Source organism: Balaenoptera physalus (assembly GCF_965194825.1).
Source record: "Balaenoptera physalus genome assembly, chromosome: 8".
Lineage (NCBI taxonomy): Eukaryota > Metazoa > Chordata > Mammalia > Artiodactyla > Balaenopteridae > Balaenoptera > Balaenoptera physalus.
This window is the reverse complement of record NC_138887.1, coordinates 97,342,333-97,355,659: the sequence shown is the minus strand read 5'-3', so window position 1 is coordinate 97,355,659 and position 13,327 is coordinate 97,342,333. Positions and strand designations below refer to the sequence as shown.

The 13,327-nt window shown below is 35.6% G+C and overlaps 1 long non-coding RNA gene across 1 annotated transcript in view; it reads left to right on the top strand.

Moving 5' to 3' along the window:
* The first annotated feature begins 221 nt into the window (after positions 1-221).
* The window catches only part of LOC309665763, a 114,927-nt gene continuing 101,821 nt past the window's right edge, over positions 222-13,327 (top strand). Inside the window, exon 1 of the long non-coding RNA XR_014266674.1 lies at positions 222-5,342. This is a non-coding gene — a long non-coding RNA (uncharacterized lncRNA). The remainder of the gene's footprint in view (positions 5,343-13,327) is intronic.

Sequence of the window (13,327 nt, the reverse complement as noted above, 5' to 3'; positions counted from 1 at the left end):
TTGCGGAGCACAGGCTCCAGACGCGCAGGCTCAGTAGTTGTGGCTCACGGGCCTAGTTGCTCCGCGGCGGCAAGTGGGATCTTCCCAGACCTGGGCTCGAACCCGTGTCCCCTGCATTGGCAGGCAGATTCTCAACCACTGCGCCACCAGGGAAGACCCCCCCCTCCCCACCGCCACCCCCGGAGGTTTTTAAAGCTAGATGTTTTAGGAACTTGACAGTCAGGGGCTGGTCTTAAAAGTTGGGGTCTCCAATGTGGGCGTCAAACCCTACTCTCCTCAGGGAGAAGCTCTGGGGTTTGCGTTCCCTCCCGATGGCGCATCGCTCTGCCCCAGGGTGGGGTTTATGGGGAGATGTGCCCCAGGCTCCCCTACCTTCTTCCACGTGGGACTTAATTCTCTCATTCGCCTGATGCATCGCATTTGCTCAGAGATTAGGTTTATTTCAGAGGAAGTTGTTTCATACTTAGCTGCAGATTCGGTGTGCCCGTGGAGGGAGGCGAGCCCAGAACGCTTCTATGTCTGCCTTGACCCAGAACTCATTGGTATAAAGAAATACTGACAAGCCTGGTAATTTTAAAAGGTTTAATGGAATCTTAGGGTCGCATAAAATGTAGCACAGGCCATAAATGAATCGTTAATTGAGATGAATAAGGAATGGTAAAGTTAATATTAGAATGGGGCCCTTTATTTCATGTAGGATGTTCTTTATTCAAGGGCTATTACGACAAAAACACAGTTAGCACTTAGATCTTGAAAAAAGGAGAACTCTTTAGGCTTAAAAGTAAATAGGAAAATAAAACATTCATGGGGATTTGAATTTGGAGATTGAAATTAACTTATCACTTCTCATTTTACTATTCAGTGTGGTGTGTGCGTTCTAGGGGATGTTAAGACCTTGCTCATGAAAGTGTAAACTATTCAACTGAATGGGCCTTCGTGTGGGAACCCTGAGAGCAGAGGCATACGGGAGTCACTTGATCACTTGGGTATTTAGTAATGCAGTTAATGCGGTTCATTGTGTGATCCTTTCTATAATAAGAAGATGAAAGTTGATTAGTAAGTGGAACTGATTTGGAAGGAATTTATTAAAAGTTTGTGCATGACTAAGTGTTAAATAGAACATGTAAGTTCTACAACCAATGTTTTCATGAAAAATTTGAGATTATTTTTCCTAAAAATGGCTCGACTCTCTTGTCCCTGGTTTTCACTAATCTAATTTCTCCTCAATATCAAGAAAAAATGGTTCATACATAGTCTTTCACTTTCTCACTTCCCATTTCCTATTCAACCCACTACAGTCTGGCCTTGTGCCTGTTACTTTACAGATATTCAGAAACTGCTTTCACAGTCATTGTGACCTGCAGTCATAGATTGGACTTCTCGATTGCATTTGACTTGGGGATCATTTTCTCCTTGAAATTCTGTGTTCCCTACATGTCCTGATACCACCTTCTCATAGTTCTTTATGACCAGTTCTAGTATAATTATGTGCTGCATTTTACAATGGAAGTATGAACAAGCAACAAATAATTCTGGCTCAATCTCTTGTTTTCCTTCTTATTTGTTAATTTTAGTAGTTGGGCCAGGACATCTCAGGATCACAAACAAGAAAGCACTTCCTACCCAAAGTGAATATCTAAATGTTTTGAGGACCTTATTTCTTATTTTCATTCATTTTGCATATTAATGTTATACATAATATAATATTCATTTGATAAAAGATTGCTACCAACCTTGAAGCAGTTTCTGTTGACTCCCTGTCTTTACCTGAGTTACAACTCCTGTCTATCTTTGTCACTGCATTTTGACTTTCCTCCTTTGTGGGTGTTGATACAAAGATGGAAAAGTCGTGCATTTCCTTTTGTGCAGATGCCATGCCCAATCCACTACTGTCTCCTCTTCTGCTAGTGGTACTGGTTCCATCCTGTTGCCTTTCCTACCAATGTTCTGCTTAAAGAGTAGTTTTTTCACTCAAAGGGGAAATTTCTCTTGAAAATGTGACACCGCAATTCAATCAACACTAGAGAATTGGTTTCTACATGAGGATAGCTCATTTAACCCCCAAATGGTAACCTTCTCTTTGATGGTTACAATATCTTGGATGAGACCTGCACACAGTGGGTGTTCAGTGAACTCCTAATACTCTTTTCAGGTACTCTAGGGATTATTCCCAGTAGAGGATAAATATGAGGGAGATGATTCTGTATCATTCTTTAAGATTCATCCAGCGTGGGATGTTTGTCCACTGATTTATCCCTGACTTCAGGGGAATACCCTGCTATTCCAGGTGTTAGAACAGTCTTCTTTGCAAATGAAAATCTTCAGGACAGAGATGGGACAAAGTCAAATGCTCTTTCCATGATGGCTCCTGAAAAAAAACCTATGTAGGAAAATTGTATTATCTATATTTTATAGACAAGGAACTTCACTGAGAGATTGTGATCCTCCTGAGGTTATTTCACTGATACTTGCATAACTGAGACCCAGCTCAAGAGATCTGAGTCCAACTTCTGTCTACATTTCCTCTGGATTGTGTAATTTTATTGCAATAATGAATTTTTGGAGTCGTGCCTAAATCTTAAAAGAATTACTTCCAATTTTAAACATTTCTGAGTTTTAATATTCTGTAATTGGAGTTAGTTCAATATAAACAAATCTATAAACTAGAAACTCTGTATTTCAAATCTATTAAAAAGAAGAATGAAATACAATCAGCTCAATTAGTTTATCTGGCGGTCTCTAGCTAAGGAAGCATAAGCCCGTATAATAAATCCCTCCAGCAATCTGGGAATTTAGTTCTACATAAATGGTTAAATTATTATATTATTTCCTGGATGTGTCTTTCATTTTTTGAGTATTGTATTAAACCATAAATAAATTACATTAAATCTGGGGAAACAATTAGAAAAAAATAAATATAAATTAATGGGAGCTTTTATGTTGAATAAATGAGGAAAAGGAGTTAAACTTGAAGACAGCAGAAAGGAGTAATACCAAGTATCTATGAATAAATAAAGGTAGATCCTAGGGAGAACATGGGTCAATTTTATGATTATTTGTCTTAAAATAAGGTATTAATCAACTTAAAATTCTAGACAGAGAAATAATTTCTTCAAGTTTTGATATGAAAACCTCATCATTTTAAGAAGGTTTAAGTGACAGAATAAGCTTTTAGAGAAGAGAAGGAATCCTATAATGTAAAATCCTTGAAGTCAGGTTAATGGATGGATGAATGCTCATGACATCAATCCTATAATGCAAGAGAGTGGCTTAACTGACTTGCTGGGAACATTGCTGATTCAAATTATATTCATCTGCTTGGAAATAATGCTTTGGGGGAGTCTGGGTATCTGGAAATATATTAATTTTAGCTTTTTCAAATCAAAAGGTGTTCCAGAAACTCATCAAGTCACTCAGTCAATGGATGGAAAAATCTTCATCCTGATTTTTTTTAAAACTCTCAAACTATATATACCTCAATTTAATTTTCACCTTGATTTAAGTTGTAGGGACTTCTGCAGTATCATTTTAAATTTTGTCAGTGTCTTATGAGTAATAGCTAAAGGATGGTTTTCCTGTTTGCTAATGATTTTTTTTCTTTTTTTGGGGGGGGGGCCACAGTTTCCTATTTCTTATGTGAGATACCTATTTCAAAGAAACATCAGAAATGTGGTTTGTAAAATACAGATATACCTTTCTTGGCGCAAAAGACAAATTCCTGAAAGAATGCATATAAACTCAGTTCTAGTTTCAAATGGCTTCTTGGCTAGCATTTTCTCACATTTCTACCAAAATACTTATGAAATCAAAGAAAAAGAAGAAACTAAAGCTTTGTAGATTTGACTTGTAATTCATGTAAGTCATGTAATTAAAGAACACACAAACCAATAGTTTCAAACTTACAAGAATGTTGTAAAGGTAATACAAAGAACACAAATATATCCTTTTTTTTTTTCAATTAGACAAGTGTTTCACTTTATTAGATACTGCCAGTATCTAATACTGCCGTTTTACATCCACACTAGCAATATAAAGGCATTTTATTTGCTCCACATTCTTGCTGGCTTTTGGTATTGTCAATCTTTTAAATTTTGGCTCATTGTGGTTCTAATTTGCATTTCTCTAATAAGTAAATCTTTGAGCAACTTTCCATTGCTTATTGTCCATTTGAATATCTTCTAAAGTATCTATTTAAATCTTTGTTCCATTAAAAATGTTTTAGTCTTTTATTAATTTATTTGTAGGAGTTCTTTATAATGATGAGTCCTTCTCTTTATAGATGAGTCCTTTGACAGATACCTATGTTGTGAATATTTTCTCCCTGTCTGTGATTTGCCTTTATACTTTCTTTTTTAAGATTTTTATTTTATATTGGAATATAGTTGATTAGCAATGTCATGTTAATTTCAGGTGTACAGAAAAGTGATTCAGTTACACATATACATGTATCTATTCTTTTTCAAATTCTTTTCCCATTTAAGTTATTACAGAATATTGAGCAGAGTTCTCTGTGCTATACAGTAGGTCCTTGTGGTTTATCTGTTTTAAATATAGCAGTGTGTACATGTCAAGCCCAAATTCCCTTTGTCCAGAGACCCAATTAGCTTTCTTCAACTGTTTCAATCATATCAACTATAGCAAAAGAATCCAGTCTAAGATCATGTGTTCCACCAGGTTATGTCTTTTTAGCTTCTTTTCTTGAAAAACAATTGTTCCCAAGTCTTTCCCTTGTTTTCATGACCTTGACATAAATTTTAAGGTTATAGATCAGTGTTCTCTCTGTTATCCCTCAGTTTAGGTTTGTCTAATGTTTCCTCATGATTAGACACAAATTGCATATTTTTGGGTGGAATGTCACAGAAATGGTGCTGTGTTCTTTCCATTGCATCTTTACAGGTAGCATAAAATGTTTTTTTGTTGTTGTTGTTGAGTATTTTTAGTTTATTTTACTTTTTTTGAATTTAATTTAATATTTTTATACAGCAGGTTCTAATTAGTTATCTGTTTTATACACATTAATATTATATATGTCAATCCCAGTCTCCCAATTCATCCCACCCCTGCACCCCCCCACTTTCCCCCCTTGGTGTCCATACGTTTGTTCTCTACATCTGTCTCTCTATTTCTGCCTTGCAAACTGGTTCATCTGTACCATTTTTCTAGATTCCACATATATGTGTTAATATACGATATTTGTTTTTCTCTTTCTGACTTACTTCACTCTGTATAACAGTCTCTAGGTCCATCCACGTCTCAACAAATGACCCAATTTCGTTCCTTTTCATGGCTGAGTAATATTCCATTGTATATATGTGCCACATCTTCTTCTTTTTTTTTTTTTAGTGGTAATTTTTTTTAAATTAATTAATTTATTTTTGGCTGTGTTGGGGCTTCGTTTCTGTGTGAGGGCTTTCTCTAGTTGCGGCGAGTGGGGGCCACTCTTCATCGCAGTGTGCGGGCCTCTCACTATCACAGCCTCTCTTGCTGTGGAGCACACGCTCCAGACGCGCAGGCTCAGTCGTTGTGGCTCACGGGCCTAGTTGCTCCGCGGCATGTGGGATCTTCCCAGACCAGGGCTCGAACCCGTGTCCCCTGCATTGGCAGGCAGACTCTCAACCACTGTGCCACCAGGGAAGCCCTGTACCACATCTTCTTTACCCATTCATCTGTCGATGGGCATTTAGGTTGCTTCCATGACCTGGCTATTGTAAATAGTGCTGCAATGAACATTGGGGTGCATGTGTCTTTTTGAATTATGTTTTTCTCTGGGTATATGCCCAGTAGTGGGGTTGCTGGGTCATATGGTAATTCTATTTTTAGTTTTTTAAGGACCCTCCATAGTGTTCACCATAGTGGCTGTATCAATTGACATTCCCACCAATGGAGCAAGAGGGTTCCCTTTTCTCCACACCCTCTCCAACATTTGTTGTTTGTAGATTTTCTGATGATGCCCATTCTAAACAGTGTGAGGTAATACCTCATTGTAGTTTTCATTTGCATTTCTCTAATAATTAGTGATGTTGAGCAGCTTTTCATGTGTCTCTTGGTCTCTATGTCTTCTTTGGAGAAATGTCTATTTAGATCTGCCCATTTTTTGATTGGGTTGTTTGTTTTTTTAATATTGAGCTTCATGAGAGCTGTTTATATATTTTGGAGATTAATACTTTGTTGATTCGTTTGCAAATATTTTCACCCATTCTGAGGGTTGTCTTTTCATCTTGATTGTAGTTTCCTTTGCTGTGCAAAAGCTTTTAAGTTTCATTAGGTCTCATTTGTTTATTTTTGTTTATATTTCCATTACTCTAGGAGGTGGGTCAAGAAAGATCTTGCTGTGATTTATGTCAAAGAGTGTTCTTCCTATGTTTTCCTCTAAGAGTTTTATAGTGTCAGATCTTACATTTAGGTCTCTAATCAATTTTGAGTTTATTTTTGTGTATGGTGTTAGGGAGTGTTCTAATTTCATTCTTTTACATGTGGCTGTCCAGTTTTCCCAGCACCACTTACTGAAGAGACTGTCTTTTCTCCATTGTATATCCTTGCCTCCTTTGTCATAGATTAGTTGACCGTAGGTGCATGAGTTTATCTCTGGGCTTTCAATCCTGTTCCACTGATCTATATTTCTGTTTTTGTGCCATTACCATATTGTCTTGATTACTGTAGCTTTGTAGTATAGCCTGAAATCAAGGAGTCTGATTCCTCCAGCTCTGCTTTTTTCCCTCAAGGTTGTTTTGGCTATTCAGGGTCTCCATACAAATTTTAAGATTTTTTGTTCTAGTTCTGTAAAAAATGCCTTTGGTTATTTTATAGGGATTGCATTGAATCTGTAGATTGCTTTGAGTAGTATAGTCATTTTCACAATATTGATTCTTTCAATCCAAGAACATGGTATATCTCTCCATCTGTTTGTGTCATCTCTGATTTCTTTCATCAGTGTCTTATAGTTTTCTGAGTACAGGTCTTTTACCTTCTTAGGTAGGTTTATTCCTAGATATTTTATTCTTTTTGCTGCAGTGGAGAATGGGATGGTTTCCTTAATTTCTCTTTCTGATCTTTCGCTATTAGTGTATAGGAATGCACGAGATTTCTGAGCATTAATTTTGTATCCTCAACTTTAACCAAATTCATTGATTAACTCTAGTAGTTTTCTGGTGGCATCTTTAGGATTTTCTATGTATAGTATCATGTCATCTGCAAACAGTGACAGTTTTACTTCTTCTTTTCCAATTTGTATTCCTTTTATTTGTTTTTCTTCTCTTATTGCCATGGCTAGGACTTGCAAAACTATGTTGAATAATAGTGGCAAGAGTGGGCATCCTTGTCTGGTTCCTGATCTTAGAGGAAATGCTTTCAGTTTTTCACCATTGTGTATGATGTTTGCTCTTGTTTTGTTGTATATGGCCTTTATTATGTTGAGGTAGGTTCCCTCTATGCCCACTTTCTGGAGAGCTTTTATCATAAATGGGTATTGAATTTTGTCAAAACTTCTTCTGCATCTATTGAGATGATCATATGGTTTTTATTCTTCAATTTGTTAATATGGTTTATCACATTAATTGATTTGCACATATTGAAGAATCCTGGCATCCCTGGCATAAATCGCACTTGATCATGGTGTATGATCCTTTTAATGTGATGTTGGATTCTGTTTGCTACTATTTTGTTGAAGATTTTTGCATCTATATTCATCAGTGATATTGGTCTGTAATTTTCTTTTTTTGTAGTATCTTTGTCTGGTTTTGGTATCAGGGTTATGTTGGCCTCATAGATGAGTTTGGGAGTGTTCCTTCCTCGGCAATTTTTTGGAAGAGTTTGAGAAGGTTGGGTGTTAGCTCTTCTTTAAATGTTTGATAGAATTCAGCTGTGAAGCCATCTGGTCCTGGACTTTTGTTTGCTGGAAGATTTTTAATCACAGTTTCAATTTCATTACTTGTGATTGGTCTGTTAATGTTTTCTATTTTTTCCTGGTTCAGTCTTGGAAGGTTATACCTTTCTAAGAATTTGTCCGTTTCTTCCAGGTTGCCCATTTTATTGGCATAGAGTTGCTTGTAGTAGCCTCTTATGATGCTTTGTATTTCTGTGGTGTCCATTGTCACTTCTCCTTTTTCATTTCTAATTTTATTGATTTGAGTCCTCTCCCTCTTTTTCTTGATGAGTCTGGCTAAAGGTTTATCAGTTTTGTTTATCTTCTCAAAGAACCAGCTTTTAGTTTTATTGATCTTTGCTATTGTTTTCTTTGTTTCTATTTCATTTATTTCTTCTCTGACCTGTATGATTTCTTTCCTTCTACTAACTTTGGATTTTGTTTGTTCTTCTTTCTCTAGTTCCTTTAGGTGTAAGGTTAGATTGTTTATTTGAGGTAGGCTTGTATTGCTATAAACTTCCCTCTTAGAACTGCTTTTGCTGCATCCCATAGGTTTTGAATCATTGTGTTTTCATTGTCATTTGTATTTTTTGATTTCTTCACTGATCTCTTGGTTATTTAGTAACATATTGTTTAACTTCCGTGTGTTTGTGTTTTTTATGTTTTTTTCCCTGTAATTGATTTCTAATCTTATAGCCTGTGGTTGGTTAAGATGCTTGATATGATTTCAATTTCCTTACATTTACCAAGGCTTGATGTGTGACCCAAGATGTGATCTATCCTGGAGAATGTTCCGTGTGCACTTGAGAAGAAAGTGTAATCTGTTGTGTTTTGATGCAATGTCCTATAAATATCATTTAAATCTATCTGGTCTGTTGTGTCATTTAAAGCTTGTGTTTCCTTATTAATTTTCTGTCTGGATGATCTGTCCATTGGTGTAAGTGAGGTGTTAAAGTCCCCAACTATTATTGTGTTATGTTGATTTCCTCTTTTATAGCTGTTAGCAGTTGCCTTATGTATTGAGGTGCTCCTATGTTGGGTGCATATATATTTATAATTATTATATCTTCTTCTTGGTTTGATCCCTTGATCATTATGTAGTGTCCTTCCTTGTCTCTTGTAACATTCTTTATTTTAAAGTCTACTTTATCTGATATGAGTATTGTTACTGCAGCTTTCTTTTGATTTCCATTTGCATGGAATATCTTTTTCCATCCTCTCACTTTCAGTCTGTATGTGTCCCTAGGTCTGAAGTGGGTCTCTTGTAGACAGCATATATATGGGTCTTTTTTTTGGATCCATTCAGCGAGCCTGTGTCTTTTGGTTGGAGCATTTAATCCACTCACGTTTAAGGTAATTATTGTTATGTATGTTCCTATAGCCATTTTCTTAATTGGGATATCTTCAACCCTAATTTTCTTTTGCCATGTAAGATAACATATTCACAGGTTCCAGTGATTAGGACGTGGACATCTTTGGGGACCCATATTATGCCTACCTCACCATCATAACATGACTACTAGCAGAAATCACTCTGCTACTTAAGCTCTTGTAAGATTGAATAAAAATACGATCCTACAACACGTGGACATTCTAATGTACTCCCCAAGATTCCCTGCAAATTCTTGTAGAACTTATATTTTTATGGTTATCCCTAGTGCTGACCTATATTCCTACTGAAATACTTCTTAGTCCAACTCTTTCTGTTTCTATTTTGTACCATGCCAGATAAAATGGGAAATGTGATTTCTGGAATTAGGTGTGGGAGTGCAGGGGATAAAAATATCAATCTCACAAAGCTTATGGGTACAGGAGACTTTACCAAAGATCTGGTAAAATGGAGGAGAAGCTGGCATAGTGGTGGCAATTATCCAGCCAATACCAAATATTTTTAAATTGAACATCCCTAGTCTTAAAAATTCTTTCATTCACTTCATCTCCAGGGCTTTTTACCATTGGCAGTGTCATCCTACAAAGGCTTCTTGACTTTTGGATATCTGCTAGGGCTTTTCCCTTCTTCTCATTCCTTCTTCCTTTTTCAATCGAAAAAAAATAAACGAGAGAAGGAAAGCCTTCTTACCTCTCTGCCCCTCACCCCCCTCCTCTTTCTCTCTCTCTTTTGTTTTTTTCTGTTTTTTCTTATACACCTTGTTCTGAGGCTACTTGTTTTGTACCCAAATTAGAAAATATTGGTAAAGTGATTCTTAGGTATTATAGTCAAGTTTTAAACATATATTATGGAATCTCCTATCCCACTTGAGTAAGTGATAGATTTTTGCAGTTCGAACAGTCTCCAATTCTGAGTTAATTTCCTGCTGGTCTAATAATCTTCATAAGTTGAACTGTTGTTGATCAAGGTCAGTATAATAATTGTAGTAGATCTTCTGCTGGAAATATTTAAGATGAAGGATAATTTCACTTTTACTCCTGTATGGAGTGCTAGACACTATATTTACCTTTATGTTTAATTGACTTATTGTACTGTCTGTGTTCTTCAGTAATGGAACAAAAATTGCATCTTTTTAAAGCACTTCATGTTACAAAAATACAAATGCAATTTAAAAATGACATTAAATAATTGATGTACAGAAGGCATTGTTTTGAAGAAAGTTTTATCCTTGTAAAAATTTCTCCTTAATGAAATATTTACATTGTTTGAATATAACTTCCATGTCAAGAAATGTAGCTAATGAAAATTAAGTAGAAAAAATTCAGAGTAATTATTATTCAAAATGTTATGGTGAATTCATATGTAATACAAAGTATTTAAATTCATCACTGGATTGCATTCTAACTATAAATAACACCCATATATTGTGAATGGCAGTGGGTTAATTGGGAGAAGTGTAAATGATCACAGCCTTACATATTGCCTCAGCAGGTCATATAATCCCTTTCAATAACTCACCGTTAATACTCATTTCTATTTTTAAGAAACTATAAGATATTTCTGTTGTTTGATATTCCCAGGGAATTCTATCATGTTATTGAATCTTGATGAGAATTTCGAGAATATCATTATGGTAAAAGAATCACATAGTATTAAAGTTTCAGCACGAACAATACTCCCAGTACTTCATGAGAATCAGCCTTCTCAATAGTTTTCCACAGAACTAGACCTGAGTGAGATTGTCCTGGATAATAGTGAGAAATTGGAAGTTTGTCTTTGCCATCCAACTTTCTCTTTTCCTCAGGACCCTCGGTGACCTGGTGTCCCTGAGCTTGTGCAGAGGTGTCCCATATTGCAGAATCACCACAGTTCCAATTCCTTTACCAGAGGTGCTTGAGCCATACCTCCAGGGTCACCTGTAAATCAAACTTCTACTCTTTCAAAGTGTTGTCATATCTACAGTATAAATAAAATTTAGGCAAGCCCAATTGATTTGCTTTCAGCATTCTTAAAAACTAATTTGGCCAAGATACAAATCGGTTTGGTGAATTCCTGAAGCACTGACCCTTTTTTCCGGTCACATGTTCTGTTCTAAAGACTGAGAAAAATAGAGCCAGTCACTATACTCTGTTACCAATAACTAAAACGTCACTTCTGGGTACAAATAAAAATGGGAATATGATATTGTTTATACACTTTTACAGCAATTGAAAGAAAACAGGGAGACTGAAGCTAATATGTATTGGACAGTTAGCATGTGTGAGATACCACATCTATCTTATGATAGACACTATTTGGATTAGGAAGATAAAAGCTTGTCTGGTCAAGTAATTGGCCCAAGGATGGACCACAGCATTTTGCAAGGTATGAAGCTGGCCCCAGAGAAGCCTACAGCTTTTACTTTTCCCACACTCCCACTCTGCCTCTGTTATTCAGGGACATTTTCAAATATTGAAAAAAAAAGAATAAATGAGTAGAATATGGTTTGTTTTACTTTAAAATTAGCAATGATGACTTTAAACTGACAAGAACTGAGTATTTTTGCTATTATGAATGTTTTCTTTTCTCAGACAAGCAGGGTCATTCTAGTTCACTGCCTTGAGCATCAGACCAGTTGTTTAAATAAATGTAAGTCAATTTAAATGTTTTACATATTCTTAATATTCTTTGTTTTTGCATTTTATTTTTGCATTTGGCTGCTTTGAGGATCTAGAAAATGGTATGGACACTCCTGAGAAAAATGCTCAGTTACCTAAAATACTGTGTTTAGAAATCTCCTAAAGCCTGTCTTTATACCCAAGTTTGAAAATCTCTGAACGAGAGGACTGTGGTAAGGGAGTGATCTAAATAATATTGCAAGCATTTGTTAACAATTAAAAAAAAATCATGAATTAATTTCACAGAAAATAAAAAGTTTAAAAATTAGAATGAATTGTTGAGAACTGTACATTCCTCATAGAACTACACATTGCAGGAGGCTTGAAGTAGTTATAAATGATGACAAGAAAAGATTTAATGTAATTATTATACTGCTTAAGGACAGATATACACTTTTTTTAGTAAAAAAAAGTACAGTACATTTGCATTAGAAATTTTATCATGCTGAATTAAGCAGATGTATGTGAAATCTCCATAGGTAAATTGTCCATTTTTAATTCTTTGTGAAAGCTGTATTTGCACTATACAACAATTTTATTTCTAGTTTCTTGTTTATTTCTTACTTCTTTGCTGCAATGTCTGGTTAATGCTTAAGTCCCACTAGACTTCATCTTCTGCTGATGCTAGGCAGCCCCTCTACTTCAAGAATAAGAGTGAATAATAGGAAAACAACAAATATGCTTCATTTGTCAGTATTCACTGGTCTTTATTAATCCTCTGGGCCACACTCTTTGTCTCCATTGTTAACTGTGCTATTTTCTTAAATGTGTGAAAACAATCTTTAATCAAAATTATGCCAAGTCATCTCTGGGAACAAACCTACACATTTGAAAGAGGATAACAAGCTGGACATCGGGTGCTATTTAAGTTTGAACAGTGGTTAAAGAAAAATGAACAAATTTGTTCAAGGGCAGCAGTGAAAACTCTAGGGAAATTGCTTACTGCTCTTGGCATTAGCAATGTTTAAAACCAGTGGTGCCTTGAGTCCATAGACCATATTGACTAAGGAGCATTAAAATTCCAAACAGTCAGCCCTGGGCATGCTTGGAAGGACTCAGGACCTTTCTTCAACAGGGTAAGATATGGAGAGTGTAAATATTTTTAATGGACTAAACTTGAGGTCCCTGGTCTTAGTAATATCAACCAACAACTAAATACCTTAATAGGTATATGTCAGAATTGTTATTCCCTATGCATTTTTATTCAATTTTATCACAAGAAAGAATTGATAAAGAACTAATAAGTTAGCTAGTGACTCTATTGAAATGCCTAAATAAGATTTATTCAACTCATCTGTTAATGTTCAGGGTTTTTTCTAAACAAAATCTGCATTTCCCAAATTATAAATGAACAATGCCTAAATTTTCTAAAGAAATCGAAACCATACTTTCATTATCAAATTGCCTACTAACTCAGGG